The sequence below is a fragment of the Crocodylus porosus genome, unplaced genomic scaffold (assembly GCF_001723895.1).
Source record: "Crocodylus porosus isolate Cpor-Errol unplaced genomic scaffold, CroPor_comp1, whole genome shotgun sequence".
NCBI classification, from domain to species: Eukaryota; Metazoa; Chordata; order Crocodylia; family Crocodylidae; genus Crocodylus; species Crocodylus porosus.
Window position 1 is genome coordinate 103953111 of NW_017728943.1, and position 6677 is coordinate 103959787.

Genomic DNA, 6677 nt, shown 5'->3' on the forward strand with positions numbered 1-6677 from the left:
GAAACAGAATTTTGCCCATAGTTCTTAGTCTTGTGGTCAGCATAATAAAAGATTACACTATATCTCTGTATTAAAAGTTCAGTAATCAAATGCTTTTATTTTAGCTTGATTATCTCTTGCAACAATCTAGGAGTTTATGCAAAAAATTAAAATTGTGCACAAATAAGAATCCAAAATACTGCCCCCACATCCCTTAAAGCCGTTCATAGTATTCCAGATATTCCTTATAATGTCTTTTGTTCATACTTTTATATTATGATTAACTGTTTTAATAAGAAATTGTGTAGCAAGATATCTTTGAAAAATGGACTGGGAACTGTTAACACCTACTTATCAGGAGTTTGCATAAGTAAGGTTTAATGCTGTGTGATGCTTATTGAAAAATCCTGGAAAGAGAGAACTTTGACCTGTGTTTCCAAAAAGCAGTAAGCTGAGTGCTGGGTAAACATAAGGTGCAGGGTAAATAGAAGTCTAATAATAATACATAATGTCATCTCAGTGTCCTTCTATTCTATTGTATAAATTTATGCCAGTGATGAGTCTGTAGTTATTACCATATTGTTCTGTGCTATATCAGCTGTGCGGTTCTAACAATAGTAACCCACCGTTTTATCACTGAAATAAGAAGAGGGGATGCAAAGATGCACAAATGGCAGATAACTTGTGTAACAAAGGTACCATTATTACAAATTCACTCTTCAGCTTGTAATGCACTTTAAATGCTCACCTTTACCAAAGATAAGAGCAAAATATGTCTTCTACATTCTTAAGAAAATGAGATAAAGTTTACAGATTGTTATGGCATTAAACATGAACTACTTCATTTTACACTGATTTATTTTCAGCAAGGCATTAGGCAAAATTCTCTCCTATGTCAGAGCTGCGGTTGGCACAGAAAGGAGTTGTTCAGGGAGCCAGCCTCACATCCTGCAATATTTAGAGAAGTGGGAGTTTCTCTCAAACAACGTTCTCTGGTAACTAATTTTAGGCCAGATTGTGAGTCCTTTGTAGCACCTCAGTGTCTCAAAGAAGCTATTGTTGCAGAGAAAGAATCTTGACCATATATTTAATTGATGGGACGATGCAGAAATGAACAGCAATTTTCAAAATCCATTCATTTAAAAACTAGATTATATCAAGGATTGAACAACAGTCTCCATTACTTTATTTCAAAGCTATATGCTCTCCCTTTGTGATCTTTGGAATTCTGCACAAAGGAAATGACCTTTTTAAGGTTCCAAAACTGTCAGCTCACAACAAGCAAGGTTTAGAAAAAGCGTGCATGGTCTCTGTTATTGTATTTATCTCTTGGTTTAATTCCTTATTTTGTAATTCACTCCTTTTGAAGGGTTCAGAATGAAATAGTATTGTCTTTAAAAAAAATGCAAGCCAAAGGTAAAAAAAGGGATAGGACTATTTATAGCTCAGACATTTCCTTAATTATTTTGTCTGGGTCAAAATGATCCATTAAAGGGACAGAAAAATGCTTTGGCAATGAAAATTCTAAAGAAAGTTTTTAGAACTTAGAGGCATAGAAGAGGTGATGATAAAAAGCTTGATTTGGGGGAGCCTGGGAGGCAGGGGGAAGCCCAGGATGGGATGAGGGACACGGGTACTACAGACCTCCAAGATCCCATTGGCCTGAACATTTGACTGCTCCATACTCAAGCTAGCACTAGTGCCAGTCACCATTTGAGCAGCTCACTGTGCAATGTGTAACAACGCCCTAACTTACACTCCTAGAATTTTAGCTCTGATTCTTTCAAAGGTAATGCCCCATTGATTTAGGTAACATAACTTCGGTTAAGGGATTTACTTCTTCTGTCTGCTACTCTTTTTCCACTTGTGTAATGCTGATTACAATGGTATAACCTGCCCTCTATCAGGGCCTGGAGGAAGGAAGAAGAAAGAGACTGAAACTCATTGCAATTGGATCATTTCACCATAACAAATTCTTAGCCTTCAGCTGGTAGTGACTTCTCCTTACTCTCCAGGGTTAGCAAACAGTTATAGTTAAACAACTTAAAACCCCTTTGTTGACTTTTGAAAAAATAAGAGTAATTTGTTGTGTTCTTTATTTTTTTGGAAGAGATTTTTTTTTTCATTTTAAACATCATCATTTTAAAAATACCTTTTTTTTTTTCCTGAGCAAGATCTTTATCTAGTGAAAGTTGCCATTTTTTTGTCTTCAGTATGATTATGCTGATGTATCATCCTCCATTTGGCCTTGTATCTTTATAATGCTCCAATTCTGGAAGTGAAAAGGCATAAGTAATATAACCTTTGTCACAATCACTATGTTTGTTGTATGTCCAATTTAGCTGGGCCTGGAGCTAAGAATGGTCTTATATCAAATTTCAAGTCCAGGCAAAAGACATATGAAATAAGCTTCAAGACTGAATCCATGTCACAACCGAAGTCAACAGCAATCCCAGTGAGGCTGGGATTTCATGCCAAATGCTTCCTGAGCTGATGTTCCAAGAGTTTTGAAGTTTACTCATCTCTAGTCTCTAATGATCCAAAAATCTGCCTACTTTCTTTTCTATTCTGAGGTATGGCTGTAACCCTGACTTTTTGCTTAAGGCTATAAACAGGATTTGGAACAAATGAGAATCACCCCGCATTCACAACTATAATTATCTGGTGTCAGAGAAATCCAGGAAAACTTTGGACATCATGTGGAGAACCACCAAACAATCCTGAGCATCTTGACATACTGGAAAAACATACTTCCCTATAAATATCCATTTTAGCAAGGGAGTCACATGATTTCTTTTATGAGCTTTGAGAGATTTTTGTCCAAACTACAGTAGTAACTAAATATAACATGGATCACTGTTTTATCCTGCTGTGCCAAAATACTTTGGCTCAAACACTTGGAGCAAGGCTCAAATGGTACATATTTAACAAAAGAAATTTCCCTTATTTTCCTATTCCTCTTCCTCTACTCTCCGTTGGTCAGTGTGTGCATGCAGTGTACTTAAATCAAATTGTAGAAGCAAGGTATTTTTTTTTAGGGCAATTCTTAAAATCTATATATTCCTGTTTAGGGTTAGATTAAACCCTGGGAAAGCATGGTAATCCCTTCAATTTTTTTTGAAAGAAAACCTTTCAGAAGCACTTAATTGAAATTTATGTATTTATTGGAGCTCATGAGAATGAATTTGAACTATAAATTGAGTAGCTGGTTGTGGAATGTGCTTAGCGTACTAGTTTATTTAATCTATACTGCCAGGGAAGGCTGAAGACCTTAAAGAGAGTGAGCCACAGCAGACCTGGGAAAAGAAGTGAAATGAGCTGAAGCTGCTGAAGTCTGTATTTGCCCCGCTGCTCCTCTCACCTACCCATACAATGCTGATTGTGGTCTGAGGAAGGCATGGGGAACCTTTCCCTGCTTCTCCATTCCTCCTGGTCCTCAGGAGTTGTCAAGCAGCCTCTGCTTCCCTGGTGTTCCCCAGACAGGGGTCAACCTGGATAAAGTGGGGGAACATTTCTCCCTGCTTCATTTCTCCCAGATCCCAGAAAGAGTGGAGCAATGGAAGGATACACATGTTCATTCCTGTTCAAGTAACTCGAATGCCTGGATGCCTGTGATGACCTCTGCTCAGAGGTGGATCTGCTTATAGAAGATATTAGATACATTGGCTATTTTATTTAGTATTAAGCGGCTGCAGCACTCTGGGTTGTTGTGCAGCAGATAATGACTTTTTTTCCAGTGTACTATATCTCTATCAGAAGAATATTATGTCTTCAGTAATAAGTACTGCTGCACTTGATTAATGTAAAGACGTATCGATTAGCTAATTTGGAGGCAGTGTAAATGAGATCTACTAAATAATGTAGGAAGAGCACATTCCATGATCAATCTTTTAAGTATAGTTTAGTACTGCAAGTTAAAATTGAATGGCTGGAAGTGTGACAGGATAGGAAAGGTTTTAATAAAGATTTATTATGAATTTTGGAAATACTTAGATAAGTTGCTTAGGTCCAGTTAGAACTGAAAAGGATGACCAGATTTTCCAGGCACCAAGCTTAAAACATTCGGAAATAATTCTCCCTTCAATTCCCAACTCTCACAGAAAGAAATTATGCTTGGGCCATTTTGCAATCCTGCAGTAGAATACTGGCCATGTCTACAGTACTGTGCAGTAGTGTCACATGGCAGAAAGCATGCAAATGCTACTGCGCAGTAGTCCCTGGAAACTGAGCAGTCAGCATCACAAAAAAGCTCTTCAGCGCAGCTACTGTGCAGTAACTCAGGTTACTGTGCAGTCTTTTAGTACATATCTTGTGCAGACGCAGTCATTGGAGATTACTTTTAAGTAACTATGACAATAAATGATTGGGCTTACCACCTGTATATTAAATTGGCAAAATATATTTGTTTTCAGTCTTGAGAAAAAGCTTCAACATGGAAATTACTATGAAAAAGGTCAAGGATTTCACAACTGCAGGACTTGTTTTGTTCATGGGTTTCTTAAACTGAGTAAATGTTTACTCTTATGAGTTCCAGATGAAATCTGCTTAGATTGTAATTGTGTAAAGATATTCAGGGAGGTTAGGGGAAAGTTAGATCATATTAAAAATGGCCACCCAATCTAACTTAGTTTGCCCACTTGTGGACCTTGCACTTAGATCCCTAGTTAGGTTGATCTAACTATGAACTGTACAGAAGCTCCAGGAAGGTTAAATAAATCAAAAAATGGCTGACCCAATCTGATTTAACTGTACCTGGAGGTGCACTAAATTAGAACAGGTATGGCTAGCTTAGACCAATCTACTGAACCTCTTTACCTGTTCCCAGTGCAGCCTTGTGTCTATGTTTTTCCTACCTGCCTCCCCCAGCACCAGGCTATTTTTAGCCCTCTAGCCCCACTCCCACTCCCACTCCCAGATGGACAACCCTCATCCCACAGACCAGCTAGCACCCCACTCCTTAAGCTGGCCAACCCTTCTGCGCCTACAAGCCACTCCCAGTACTGGTTTCACTGGCATTTCCTGGTGCTTGGAGTTGATGGAAGTAAGTTGGGGTGATGGGAGGAGCAGGCAGGATCAGAGGGGTTGGTTCACTGGTGGGGGCGTGTTCTTCACCTGGTGTGGGGAAGTATGAGGGGCTAAAAATAACTCCTTGGTGAAGGAGAGAGCCCTCCTGATCCCACCAACCCTCCCCTATGGAGCCACCAGCTTGCCCTGATCCTGTCAGCTCATGCCATATGAAGCTACCTCCAATCCACCTTCCCTTCCCCCATCCCAATTTACTTCAGTTAGGCTCCCAGGAGTGGTGAAAGGTAGTAAAACCAACTCTGGGAGAAGTCTGTGGGATCAGGTGCAATTAAGCAGCATCCAGGGGGGCTGAGGTGTTTGGCAGGATCAAAAAGCTTCTCTGAGCCTGCCAATGCACCCTGATCCTCCAACCCTACTTCATACTTTATTAACCCACCAATCCCCCCACTGACCCTATTAGCCCTTCCAATCCTGCCAAACTCTCCTGAACTCCACCCCCCATGGACACCACTAGGCCTGCCCGATCCTCCTGCTACCATGATGTATCTTAGATTGGGGGCCATTTTTAAACCAATCTAATCCACAGTGGCTAGCTGTAATGTCTATATGAAGCCTATAACTAAAGACATGCTTTTTAGTTAGCTACCCACCTTGTAAAAGTCAGACAGAACCTGAAAGACCAGCTGGGTTCTTTCTAGCTTTTAGTTCCAGAATCAAAACTAAATTAAAAATTGTATTGATGATGCTGTGCAATGTGAACAGGCGAATAGGGAGATGATTTTCTTGTATTTTAATCATTAAATTAGGAGTTCTGACTCTCTTAACACAGAGAAATGGGCTATTGAGCTAGAAGATATCATTTTTACGTAGTGACTCTTCAGACTAAAACTGAATTTAATGGTGGCTTGAAAAAACTTTACCTGCCAAGAGTGAAATTTGCCATTTCCTCTGAAATATAGTAGATATCACTGGTCCTTAAAGTAATACAGGGATTATTATTTCATGGAGCAGCTAGTATACACTGTCACAGCTATATTGATTTTTGTTTATATCCTCTCTTTTAGGCACTGCTCTCAGTGATGTGAACAACAGTTTCATGGGAAAAAATAGGACAGCTATGATTGTAAGTCTTAAATGTGTAAGTCAAGGAAGAAATTATGTTTAATGTTGTATTCATTTTTTATTGCATAATCTATGCATCTCTTCTCAGCAATAAACAGTTAATTATGTTAAAAGGTCTATTATTTCTTCTCAATACTGCTGTGTTTGAAGGGAATCCTGCCCTAAATTTCTGAGTGGGTATTTCATTGTTTTCATTCACACAGATCAATTTGGGTAGTGGTACTGATAGACTGTAAACCTAAAATTAAAATGCTGTGGTTCACAATAGGGTTTTCCACATTTCAAAGTTGTAATGCACAGTCTTCCTTTCTGTGTCTCTAATCCTTATATGGGAACTATTTAAGGATGCGTCATATTTTTGAAGTGCTTGTTTTTTATGCATTAAATTAGTTGTGGGCTGTTATAAAGCTTCCAACCAACCCTTCCTATAGTTCAACAATTCTATGTCCTTCTCTATGCCCCCTTCTCTTAGCTTTCTTGTCTGTGCTAAACTGCAAGATAAATCTGGCCTTTAAACTAAAGACAATGACTTTACCAGAATGGACAACATT

General features: G+C 38.8%; 1 long non-coding RNA gene across 1 annotated transcript; it reads left to right on the forward strand.

The window, feature by feature from the left end:
- The first annotated feature begins 2283 nt into the window (after positions 1 to 2283).
- On the forward strand, positions 2284 to 6113 carry LOC109319281. Its single transcript, XR_002103459.1, has 2 exons — positions 2284 to 2552; positions 6069 to 6113. It is a non-coding gene; the product is annotated as an uncharacterized LOC109319281 (long non-coding RNA).
- Positions 6114 to 6677: the final 564 nt, after the last annotated feature.